The 13,007-nt window shown below is 54.5% G+C and overlaps 1 protein-coding gene across 7 annotated transcripts in view; it reads left to right on the top strand.

Moving 5' to 3' along the window:
• SEMA4D (semaphorin 4D) overlaps positions 1 to 13,007 on the top strand; it is a 135,665-nt gene that overhangs the window by 57,995 nt on the left and 64,663 nt on the right. The window contains exon 1 of one of the 7 annotated variants that reach the window (XM_023194556.2): positions 2,261 to 2,606. The exons of the other annotated variants lie outside the window; for them this stretch is intronic. The gene's annotated coding sequence lies outside the window, so the exon portion shown is untranslated. Of the gene's footprint in view, positions 1 to 2,260; positions 2,607 to 13,007 lie in introns of those variants that run through there. 7 annotated transcript variants of the gene reach the window in all.

The raw sequence follows: 13,007 nt of genomic DNA, 5'->3' as shown, positions 1-13,007 counted from the left end.
AAGGTGGGTGGATCACGAGGTTAGGAGTTCAAGACCAGCCTGGCCAACATGGGTGAAACCTTGTCTCTAATAAAAATACAAAAATTAGCCGGTGTAGTGGTGGGCACCTGTAATCCCAGCTACTCGGGAGGCGGAGGCAGGAGGATCGCTGGAACCCAAGAGGCAGAGGTTGCAGTGAGCGGAGATCAAGCCTTTGTATTCCAGCCTGGGTGACAGAGCGAGACTCCATCTTGAAAAAAAAAGAAAAAAGAAAAAGAAAAAGTAGAAATATACATTGTATTTGATTCTAGTCAAAGAATAGAAAGAATACTTTGATTTATTGCCTCAAATATCCCTAACACTAGAAATGTTCTTTGTCTCAGGAATGACAGAATAAAGCAGTTCATAATGTGGGTTTGACAGGTGTAGCTTTCAGCCCATGATGTACTGGATTAATATTTTAGCTAATTGCATGACCCCAGCTCTGTCGTGAGCAGGAGTTGCGGTCACCAGGCTCCCGTGGTGAATGTCGTCCTGCTCACGTTCTTGTTCCATTCTGCGAGGCAGCCATCACGAGCTGCCATGGGAGGTGCTCCGCCCTGAAAGCTCTCTCCAGGCCAGCCTGAGTGTGGCATCCACATGAGCACAAGTCCAGCACCAGCTGACCCCCAGCCCTTCACTCTTCACCCTTCCTGGGTCTCCTGTTTCTCGTCTCCAAACTGAAAGTTTGCGCTCATGGTCACAAAAGGCTCCCGGGAGAGAAGGAGGGCGCTTGGCTTGACTGTTCTCTACAGTGCGCCTTCGTTGCTTCCCTCTTCCCTCTTCCACCCTCAGCCCCCAGGGAGGCTGCTCCCTCCACAGCAGCTGGGTGCCCTTCTGGGTGAAGTGTCCTCTGCTTCCTCTCTGCATCTTGCTGAGATGGCCCTGTCCCTCTATCCCTATCCCTGTAGGTTATTAGAAATCTTCTAGCGAGAAGGGCGCAGAGCCTGGTGCTGGGTGGCGCTGTGCGTGTTAGCGGGTTGGATGGCTCCTCCTTGGGACTGAGTTGCTCAGTTTAAGGAATTTTAGACTTGGCATCTGGGTTCAAGCGTGTCCCTGTCCTGACTATGTCCCGAGCTGCGGGCCAGGGCAGAGCACCCCATCTTTCATACAGTGTCCCTGTCTTGTTCATCTCTGAGACTCAGAGACCTAATTTGTGTGGCTGTCACCTGTGCCTGCTCAAGTCACATTGCTACCTTCCTTTAGCACCTGGACACCTCAGCCAGACCTCCCTCCCTGGGACCCCTTGACCAGAGGCAGTACCGGGAACCTGTGCCCCTTGCTGCTGGCACACATGGGCAGGTGCCTGTGTCACTGAGCCCAGCCATGTCCCAGGCCTGCACCCTCCCCTCTCAGGGCGCACTGCAGCAGTGGGAGTGCCTGTCGCTGCCGCCTGCTAGGGTTGGTGCTCGGCGGGGTTGGGTGCAGAGGCTGGGATGTGGAGGCCGCACCTGCAGTGTCAGAGACTCAGGGCAAGCCTCACACCTGCCCTGCTGCTTGTCCTGTGGTTGTTTGTTTATTCAATACCAAGTGTGGGCGACCAAGGTTGGGCAGTACTCACTGCATCGTGCTTCCTTACAGGCTGAGGACAGGTGCCTGCTGCTGTGGGAGGAAAGCCTAGCCTGCAGAAAAGTAAAAACTGCCAGAACTGCATGAGCCACTCTTCACTGCACTGTGCAATGCCCACTAGTATCAGGCCACTCATGGGGGTGGACGTGCTGGACGACAGAACAGCCAGGGCCTCGCAGCCCCTAACAGAGGAGGCCATGTGCTTCCTGGTTCAGGGTCATCTGCCCAGCTGGGAGCAGGCCGTCCGGCTGCAGCACTGTCCAGCAGCTCTGTGCATGCTCACCTCCCAAGTTTGCCCTCATTGCTACCTCTTGACTGAGCTGCCTTCATGATTCCTGAGTCCAAGGCTAGACAGGAGAGCTCAGAAGGCCTGAGTGACTTGCCCAGGGCTACAGCTGCTTCCTGGGGACTTCCCCTCTGGCCCCATTGTCCCGTGGCCCTAGGCAGCTCGCCCATCCTGCCATGGAGCCCCCAGATGACTGCAGTAGTGGCCAGGCCTGCAGGGTCCTCAGGCACTAAGGAGCTTGCCCTTGCCAGGCGCCCTGCCGCTCCGTGGGTGGACAAGGGTGTGCGTGGCTCGGGTGCTGGGCCACAACCCCCCACACCCTCCTCTAAGGCAGGCTTTCTCCTCCTTCCTCAGCCCGGGGACTGGTCCCTGCCCCACGAGCCCCTGAATTAGCCCACACAGGAAAACAATCGGGTCCACATCGCTGAACAGTCCCGCTGTTTAAAAGGAAGAGAATGGGACAGGCTTGTTCCACAACCTGCGGAGAAGGCTCACCACGGGACCTTGTCCCTGCGCTGAAGGGCGCCTTGTTGTGGCTGGAGCAGTCCTGGCCTGAGCCCCGACTAATAACAGAGCCCTTGAAACCCCTGCAGTCAGGACAGACGTCCCAGGCGGGCAGAGGCCCTGTGCGAGGATGGGACGGCTGGGCCGGATGGTGTCCTGAGTATCCGTCCTCCGTGGTGGCTGGGGACATGCTGACCAGCGTGGGACCAGGAGCATGGCCCCCGGAAAGGTGAGGCCAGCCGGGCAGGGCCAGGGGCTTGGGTTTTCTTTGTCGTTTGGTAAGTGGTCTTGTGTTCCCATTTCTCACCGCTCACTGGGGTTGGGTGAGAATGAGCTGAGTAAGTGGCCTTCTTTCTAACGTGAGGGGACCAAATGACCTGCTGTGCTTCTGGACAACCAGATGAAAAACACACTTGAGTGGACCTTACAGGCTTCACCCCAGAGCTTTGCACTTCTGTGCTTTGAAGGCAACAGAAGTGCAGGATGTTGTCTGAGAATTCCGTCCCTCTGTAGCTGGCCAGAGAGCATCTGAGAAGCCAAGGCTGAGGCTGTGATTCTGGGGCGGGAGTTGGGGGGCGAGGGGGGAGTTGCGGGGAGCGCTTCCATGGCCTGGGGCTATCCCTGCTGTCTTTACCTGGACAACCGATTGGGACGTGGCACTGCAGATATGGACACTGGGCAGTGTTTATGCCCTTCCTTCATTTAAATTTCACATTCTGTAAGTTTCTCTGTTTTGCACAGCCTCTGTAAGGAAGGGCTGGGCCTGCAACCTGTGGGCGTGGCCCTGGGAGGGGTGCACCCAGACCAGGTTGTCCAGGAGCAGGCAGCAGGCTGGTGGGGGGCCGGGTGGGGCGTAGGTGGAGCCTGTAGGACTTGCTCTGTATAACGCCACGGGTGTGGCTGCTGTTCAGCATCTTTGCTGACACAGAGACCTGGGTGGCCTGTTGTCACTGGGTTCTGTAAATCAAAGTACATGCCCAGCATTGTGTCTAGTATGGTCCAGGTGTGTGGAAGTCAGAGAGCCCTGGGAGTCTGCCGTCTCCGTCTCTGGGATTTGGGGAACGGAGGAGGGGCCAGAAACAAACCAGAAACTCCGCAGCTCCTGCTTAGGAGCCTCAAGGAAAGAAACAGGGCAAAGCAGCCAGAAGGCTGGGAACTGGAGGGCCAGTTCTGGGACTAGAATTTACATCGGAATGGGGGCTCTGAATGGGGATGCTTGTAATCCTTCCAGAATTGGGGTAAAATTTGCATCTGAATAACTCATCAAGTCAAGATTCCCATGGAATGTACTGGTTTTCTGGTTATTTTCCAGGTCCTGTTAATGGTCATTTGCATGTTTACTCAACCAGCATTCTTAAAATTAATATTACCTTACGACTGCCTTTATCATGACTCTCTTAGTGGGGATTTCTGTCCTCTACATGCCCTGGGGGATGTGTAGCCCCTGTGCACTCCCTGCCTTGGCCGGCCCCTTCCCCCATGCAAGGGGCCCAGGTAGACTCAGCTCTTAGACCAGCAACTCAGCCCTCAGATGTGTTTGGTTGGAACTTCCCAGTATTAAAAATATATGGATTAATTACCTCGCAGCATTTGAAGGTTTTTTTTTTTTTTCAGGAGAAAAAAATCAAGAACTATTGCACACATGAGGCCACATTGCAGAAGGCTGGGAGGTGCAGTCGCCTCTTCAGACAGGACCTGGCCCAGCTGCCCTGCCTCCCCTTTACATTCCCTGACAGGGCCCTGGAGACTTCACTCAAAGGTTCATGGCTGCACATGCCAGGGGTCTGCAGGAGGATGAATGATTCCCCAGTACCTTGGGGCATCCCTCATGCCTGGAACCTGTGAACATTTCCTTACGTAGTAAAGGGATTTTGCAGATACGATTCAGTTAAGAACCTTGAGATAGGGAAATTCTCCTGGATTTTCCAGGGTGATCCCTAAATGTAATCACAAAGTTTCTTATGAGAGAGAAGCAGGCGAGCAGAGAGGAGAGAAGGTGCTACACTGCTGGTCGGGGGAAGAAAAACTTTCCCTCTGCTTTCTCAGGTTCTGTTTCTAGGGCCTGCTAATTAAACTGACGAATGACAATAACAGGAGAAAAGACAGACTAACACTTTCACTTGCACGAAGCTTCACGAAAGAAAGTGAAAACCCAAAGACACAGTGGATTTGGGGGCCTGCATACCGTTTTGACAAAGGTCTCAGTGGAGATGAGAAGGCGCCCAACGCCATTATGCTGACGTCTTCCCTTGTAGAGGTTTCTAGGGGCCTGGCTGGCTCCTAGACCGAGACCCCTCCCTCCTCTACCTACCCGTGTGCTGGATGGGGACAGCATGCATTGTGGAGATGGTGGATGGGCCCCACTGGCTGGCAGCGGGTGACTGGGGAGACTAGGTGGGCCTTGTCGTACATTACTGCTGCTCCGGGGCCAAGGTCTGGCTGGTCTTAAAACATGAACAACTGGAGACACTGCGGTATGCGTGGTCCACGTCATTGGCACTCCTGGTGTGCTCCATGTGTTAACGGCGTCTCTCCCCAGAGCGGGGTAGTCCTCACATGCCAAGTGCTATGTGTGAGTCATGCACAGATTCCTGCCCACGTCTGCATGGGGGCTTCTGCAGCTCATCATAGCGTCCACGTCACCCGGTCCAGAGGGGAGTGGTGGCGCTCTGGCTGGAGCTGCCCAGTGTGACCCGCACTTAGTGCAGAGCTGCTGGGGTTCACTGGTAGCAGAGCTGGCTCTCAGGCTTGCCAAGTGCTGCTGGTGCATCCTGGGCACAGGGCAAAAGCCAGCTCTTCACAGGGACTTCTCACCTCACTGTCTACAGCAGGCTGGAGGACAGATGTGTGCATGCCCCTGCTATAGGGGCACGGATGTAGCGGATGTACCAGCATCCAGAGACTTTGAGAGATACTGTCTTAGCCTCGGGACAGTCTGCACCTAGGGCCATGCTCTTGTGTGTAGTGGGACAGCAGAGGGCTTTGTGTCTCCCTGTTGCCCCCAGACCCTGTGACCCTCTGGGCTTCTGCCCTGAATGGTGTCCACCCTGTACTTGGGCAGACCCTGATGGCTTTGGTGGAAGCCCGTGTTCAGCCGCGTGCAGGGGCGGGGGGCCCCTCCCAGAGGGGGTTAAGCAAAATGCCAGGAGGTGGATGCATCTGACCTGCTCTGCTTGTGCACAGTCCCTATCCAGGACACACACCATGGGCTCAGAAGCCATAGCATGTGGCACCAGCTGTGTTCACAGTCTGCAGTGACTGCTGGTTAGACAGAGGTCATGGGAGCCCCTCTCTGCTGATTGGAGACCCCTCCCCGCCGATTGGAGACCCCTCCCCACTATCAAGGACTCCATCAGTGCTGACCATGCTGCAGTGGCCCACTGGCCGCCTGGCCCCCTGGAAGTGGGCAGGTCCCCTGGTGGCCCCACACTCAGTCCGTCTGCTGCAGGCTGCTGTCTCTGCAGTTGTACTCATGGGGGACTCGTGGCGGCCTCAGAGGGTCACTGCTACATCCGTGCCCCTATAGCAGGGGCATGCACACATCTGTCCTCCAGCCTGCTGTAGACAGTGAGGTGAGAAGTCCCTGTGAAGAGCTGGCTTTTGCCCTGTGCCCAGGATGCACCAGCAGCACTTGGCAAGCCCGAGAGCCAGCTCTGCTATGTTCCCGACCATCGTGCACACCGTGACGCTTCTGTGTCCGCACCGTGGTAACAGAGGTCCCCTTCAGGTTGCCTTATAAAGGTGGGGTCACTATCAGGACCTGACTGGCTGCAGAAGAGATTTCTGGCCCTGGTGAATAGTGCTGTCGCGAACACGGGTGTACACATGTCTCTGAGACTTCTTTGTGTACATACACAGAGTGTGATCTCAGGATCACATGGTTATTCTAATGTTTTAAGGGACCGTTGTGATTCCCACAGTGGCTACACTATATTGCATTCCATAGCAAAGAGTTGCAGCTTCTCCACATCCTCACCGACACTTGTGTTCTGTTTTTTTTTTTTTTTGGTAGTGGCCACCCTGATTGGTGTGAGGAAGTTGGGAGGTTGTTTTTGCTTTTTAACCTCATTTTCACATGGGTATTAAGTATCATTTGCCTGCAGCACCAGATCTATTTTTATCGTTGAGGGCCTGCAGATCCCCAGAGGGTGTGCCCGCTGCACTGGTGACCAGAGATAGAGGCAGGGCACTCAGAGGAGGAAGAGCCGTGCAGCCAGTGGTCTTATTGCTACCCTTATGACAGAGTGCTGGAGGGTGCCCCTCACACTTGCCTCAGACAGTTTCAGGACCTCACCGTGGCCACCCTGATCATCCTGAGTTTTCAGATCTCAGCTCCCAACTCCCCAGGGTTCTGTCCTCAGATCTCCAGGCTTAGTCGGGGTTACAATTCCACTATCTAGTAAAAATGACCCAATCCATTCCATGGTAGTATATTTACATAATACTACTTATATTAGTAGTTAACATTTATTGTGCCAAGCGTTGTTATGAATAATCCAAGTACCTTTTGTGGCCACCTCTGTCTTATGGATGGAAGCCAAGGGGCAGAGGGCTAGGTGGCTAGTCCAGGACTTTACAGTTGGTAAGGGTGGGCCCAGAGGTTGCAGCTGGGCTGCCAGGCTCCTGTGCCATGTAAACATGCCTCTCCTGGGGGAACAGATGGACAGGTCAGGGCTTGTCATGGCAGAGCAGCACAGAAGGGAAGGTGCACTGAGGTATGGACACAGAGAGATGAGGACAGCATAGATGAACCAGAGCTTGTATTGGGGCCTTGACTCTACGGATCCCAGTCTGGCCAAGGGAGGGGCTGGGAACATGTCCTTGAGGAGGCTGGAATGTGCTTTGGGGGCTTCAGGGCCACCTTCTTTTTTGCTGAGGTGAAACCATCAAAAGAGAAAATCTTGCTGGATACAGTGGCTCACACCTGTAATCACAGTGCTTTGGGAGGCCGAGGTGGGAGGACCACTTGAGCCTAGGAATTCAAGTTCAGCCTGGCCTACATAGCAAGACCCCATCTCTACAAAAAAATAAAAATAAAAAATTAGCTGGGCATGATGGCTCACACCTATAGTCCTAGCTACTCAGGAGGCTGAGGTGGGAGGATCACTTCAGCCCAGGAGTTCGAGGCTGTAGTGAGCTATGATTGCACCATTGCATTGCAGCGTTAGTGACAGGGTGAGACCCTGTCTCCAAAAAAAAAAAAAAAAAAAAAAGGGAGATTCTGGGAAAACTGCTCTTGTTTGGGAGAACAATACTGAAAAATGCCTCCAGTAAAAAAATTTCAAAGATACAGGAAAGTTCCAAGAAGATATTTAAAATGCCCCTAAAATTCCACCTCCCAGAATTAGTTCTGACATTTTGGTGTCCCTCCTCCTGGAGGTCACTCTACCTGCATTTGTGGGTGATGTTCTAGCCAGCCCTGGGTGTGCCCCGGGTGGCTCACCCGCAGGAGCAGGAGCAGGAGCCGCCAGGGTTAGGAGTCAGCCTGGGAGTGAGCTTGGAACGTGCCAGCCAGGCCATTCCCTGGGTGTGACCTTTTATGACTGGTTTTTTTACATGAGTAAGCTCGCACTTAAGTGCTGTTTTATCTTCTCCTCTTTGCATTTAATAGAATGTTTATCTGTACTTGTCAATAAACATCGACTTGCGTGGATTGTACTGCCGCATAGCATGCTGTAATATTATTATTGATTTAACCTGTTTCTGATGGGTGCCTATTTGTTTTTTGGTATTTTTCCCCCGAGATGGAGTCTTGCTCTGTCGCCCAGGCTGGAGTGCAGTGGCATGATCTTGGCTCACTGCAACCTCTGCCTCCTGGGTTCAAGCAATTCTCCTGCCTCAGCCTTTTGAGTAACTGGGATTACAGGTGCGAGCCACCACACCCAGCTAATTTTTGTATTTTTAGTAGAGATGGGGTTTTGCCATGTAGGCCATCCTGATCCTGAACTCCTGACCTCAGGTGATCTGCCTGCCTCAGCCTCCCAAAGTGCTGGGATTACAGGCTTGGGCCACCGCTCCCGGCCCATCTAATGGTGCATATTTGGATGACAGATTTTTACTGATAAGGCACCATGGAGATAAACATCCCTGGGCAGGGCATCTCTCTGAGCTTGTGGGGTTGCTGAGGACCCGGAAATACCCCTGTTAGACTCTGTAGACATCAGAGGCCAGTTTCCCTCTCCCCAGTGACTGTGGCTGGTCCTCTTCCCTGCTTGGGAAGATGTTGGCTGTTCGTCCTCCCAGCCCGGCTGCTGCCCCGTGCAGGCTCGTGCCCTGGGTGGGTTTTGCAGCTGGACAGTAGCCACCCCAAGAGTCATAGTCAGTTGTCTCCCACTAACACTTGGAGGGCATCTGACTCACCCAGTAAGTGGGGTCCAGGCCCCTCGTCACAGTGTATGTGGTTGGGGGGCTGTCTGGAGGGTGTGCTCTTTGGCTGTTGGGGAGCAGGGGCGGATGCTTGAAGTTTCTGGCTCGCAAGTGGGAGAGTATTGCTGAAAACTTCCTCTAGCTCTGAAGTTTTGTGGTGTATGTTCTGAATGTCCAGTAATTCCCCTCCCTGTGTGAAATAGTTCCAGAACTTTCTGTCACTTGCAGATGCTTTGGGCATGACTTGCCATCCCAGCCTGAGGCCTGCTCTCCTCAGCCAGGCTTGTGACTGCTCCCGCCCACAGAGCTGCCCGTCAGGGTTAAGCAGCAGCTTTGGAGGCTTTGATACAGTTTTTAGGGTTACAGAGTTTTTAATGAGTTTTCCTGTTGTGTGCATTTTCAGAGTGCTACTATTTGGCACAGCTTGACCCCAAACAGAAACCCACAACTGCATTCTTCTGAGCACGTAACTGGCCACTCCTCATCCACCATGTAGACTTCAGCTTGCAAACTGCTTAATTTCTTTCTTGTACTTTTTAAAGCTGGCAAAAAATTATTGCACCATGCGCTCTGGAATGAGCTGTTAGCAGCGTGCACTTCTCTGAACAGCATGCTTCCCGGGCTTCCGGAGGTCGGATATGTCCCTCGGCCACTGTCACCCAACTGGGGCCCAGGAACCTGCTCTTCATGAAGTGCTCACCAGGCTCCAAGCTTGAGGTGAACTTGAGATTCTGTTAAGAAAACGTTTGAATGAGCACAGCTCAGCCCAGGTGTGCTCAGGCACTTGCTTTGGCCCACTTGGGTTTGCCTCTGATGCAAGGTGGGGAACTTTGCTTTCCATACCTGTAGTATCAGACACTGCCCCCTACCCCCCGACACTGATATGACTTCTGGAAGTTTCCAAGCCTTGCTTTCTTATCTGCAAAAGAGGGATGGTGACAGCAGTGGGTCCTGGCTCCTGGAGCAGCGGGAAGGGTTCCTGTAAGAAGCTGGCACCGGCCTGGGGTGTGGTGTGCTCAGTAGACAGCAGCTGCCGCCCCCACCAGCCCCTGCCACTGCTGTTGGTGTTGTCGCTGGGTGATCTGAGTTACTGTCTTCACGGCCCCCTCTCCTGGCCTCAAGAAGGCACTCGCCCTGATGGGGATGTCGATGCTCCCCTAGATGTCGTCTGCTTTGGGTGAAGCTAGGATTAGAGGCTTCTTGGTATCCAGAGTCAGCCGAGGTGGCCGCCGGCCTGGCACAGCTCCTGGTGGTGGGTCTGGGAGGGCTGGCTGGGCAGGGAGGATAGGAGAGCCAGGCCACATGCCACTTCTGTCTAGTGCCCATGCCCAGGCTGCCCTGTGGGTAACCTGCATTTGGGGAAGGAGCTGGGGGCTGTGCTTGACTCTCTGCACTCTTGGATGAACCGCTTAGTGCCCTGTGACCCAAGGCCAGGAGTGAGTGTGGAAAGGGAGACCCCCGCCCCAGGGACCTGTGTCCATCCTGCCTGTCGTCTGGACCTCTGGAGCAGTCATGCGGAGCCTGCAGTGGTGTGGTTGGCAGGGTCCAGGGGCCCTGAAGGACCTAGGGGCGGAGCCCTAGAGAAGCCTGGCACTGGCTGCTGACAAGGTGGAGATGAGGACCTAGTGGCTGCTTTGTTGCGTTCTTCCCCATGGCCAGCCCATACTGGGAGCTGGTTTTCTGCTCTTCTGGGGGGCATCTGTCACCCTGCCCCTGGAGGTGGGTTGGCCGTGTGCAGCATGGTCCTGTAGGTGGGGCCGGGGGCCATTGCCCTGGTGCAGGAGAAAGCGCTGTCTTGGAGATGATTGGCCAGGCCATGTGCAGAGTGGCTGGGAGCTGGCCTGCGCTGCGTGACCTCGAGCAGGCTCCATGCCTGTGCCTCATTTTCCTCCTGACTGTGATGAAGGGGCTGGTTCCTCGTGGTTCTGCGTTCCTGCGACTGGTTATCTGTAGCCCTGAGATCCATGCTGGCTGCAGTGGAGGATGTGTGCCTCCCCTCTGCTGCCCACCTGGCACCCTCTCTGGTGGCTGGGGTGTAGCACTGGGCTCTCGGCAGGTTGTACGGGTCTTGCCCTCGTCCCTCCGGTTCAGGTTCTCCTGCAGGGCCAGGGACTGTGTTTGGGCAGTGCTGGGCAGCATCAAATGTGAGGCCCAGAAAGAAGCTGCATGGGCTATAGCAGGGGCCAGCTGAAGCTGGTGGCCAGTGGTGGTCCTCAACTTGTGACCACTGAGATGGTTGGAAAGAGCCTGCCCAGGAAATCGTTCAGTGTGGGGGCCGTATCCCTCTATGACACGTCAGCTATGGTCAGATGGACAGCAGCATGCCCTCAGGGACACATGCAGGTGAGAAGGGCCTAGGTGTTGGAGCCAGCATCTCAGGTCAGCCCTAAGCCACCCACGCCTGCAGGGTGGAGCCCACCCCTCAGGGTTAGGCAGGCCCTCTACAGGCGGTCACCCTAGTGGTGAGTGCATCTCCTTTCTGGGCCCTACAAGAGACAGAGCAATGGCCAGGTAACCCCCGTCCTGGAGCTCTCAGACCTGGAAGATGACTGTGTGTGGGGCAGTGAGTGACGATGACTCACCAGCTCCTCCCCACGTGTGACCCATGTCACACACATTCTGAATCATCTGGAAGGTGACACACTGCTCGGAAGATGAGAACCCCTACATACTATAGCACTGGCTGCTTGCTGGAAGGACAGACACCGGGATGGGGCTTTGTGGGGCCATAGACCCTTAGGCTTGGGTACTTTGAAGTCAGTCCCACTAAATTCCACTTGCAGATGCTGCTGACCGGGGTTGGAGAGGGGGTTCCGGGTTAATAGGACCAGGTTCCTGTTAGCAGTGCAGTGAAGCGTGAGTGAGGTCTGTTCCCATTTGGGGGCTGCAGAGTGAATCCTGAAATTGGGGGTTTGCTTGACTACTTCAGTGAGGAATTCCTACCTGGGCTCCTTTCACGCTGAGAGGGCAGCAGAGGTCACTCCCCGGCCCCGGCTGTCGCGGGGAGGCGGGGCTGTGGTTTTCTGATACAGGCACCTCATGGGGATCACACTGCCTCCTTAGTCCATATGCACTTGACCCTCTTCCAGCATCTACGACAATTTGGGGTTGGATGGACCTGAGTGACTGTATCATTTTAGGCTGCCCCCCTCTTCTGACTCCCCAGGAAGGGGACTGAGGAACCGCCTCACTTGGGCTGGAAGCATCTGGAAGAGAGGAGAAGAAATATCATTTCCCTTGCACTGCAAGGGAGGAAGAATTTAGTGAGTTGAATGTGGGGATTGACTAAAATTCATTAGAGTGGAGTGAATCAACCTCTGACCCAGTACTGGGCTCGTGACATTCAGCTAGAGGGTCATTTGGTGATTTGGAAATAGAAATTGATTGAAATTCTGGCCATCCGCATGGGCAGTAATTGTCTTAGTGGCAAAGAGGGAACTCACTGGGGACAGGCTTGGGGCACAGGTGTGGCCTGCAGTGTTTGCTCCTTAGCATCATAGCCGGGTGTTGTGGTTGTCACATTATCTATTTTTAGCACTTTTGTGGCACTGGTCACCTGCCCACAGTGACCACTTGGTCTGCTGTTGATGGGAAGTGAGTTGGTTTGGTTCAAATGTGGTTAAGAAGTAGCAGAGTCTCAAAATAATGAGCGTAGGTGAAGTTGCTTCCTCTGATACTGAGGTCGAGGGAGGTTCTCATGGCCTCTGAGGGGTCTTGGGGGCTGGTGGATCAGGTCGAGGCTGCGTGCACCTGGTGTCTGCACACGATGGTAAGACAGAGCTTAAGGTCAGTACTGAGATGGGAACTGACAGCCCCAGATGATGAAATGACGAACGTCCTTTTGTTTTCCGCCAGGAGTGAGGCAAAGCTGGGGCCTTCGCAGAGCTGTGGCTGGAGCTTGGGGTTCTCTGGTGGGTTTGCCACGCTGGAGCTAAGGCTGGCAAAAGCCATGTCCTGGGGAGGAGGCCCGGATAGTGAGGGAGAGCCCCCTGTTGACTCAGTCCCCTGTTGACTCTATTCTGGTTATGAGCTGTGGTCATGCTGGCCTAACTTTGTAATTGAGTGTATATATTTAAGGAATCACTCAAGATGAAAGCAAGGAAAGTGGCATTTTGTGGTTTTGAGTCTTAAAAAAGAAATTCCCACGTGGACTGGGGCCTGTCCCGAGGCTCCTGGGCCTATCCCCTCATGCCGTGCCTGCACCGTGGCACAGCGGACATGGGCCTATCTCCTCATGCCGTGCCTGCACCGTGGCACAGCGGGC

The sequence above is a fragment of the Piliocolobus tephrosceles genome, chromosome 14, assembly GCF_002776525.5.
Source record: "Piliocolobus tephrosceles isolate RC106 chromosome 14, ASM277652v3, whole genome shotgun sequence".
NCBI lineage: Eukaryota > Metazoa > Chordata > Mammalia > Primates > Cercopithecidae > Piliocolobus > Piliocolobus tephrosceles.
This window is presented reverse-complemented; position numbering and strand designations above follow the sequence as displayed.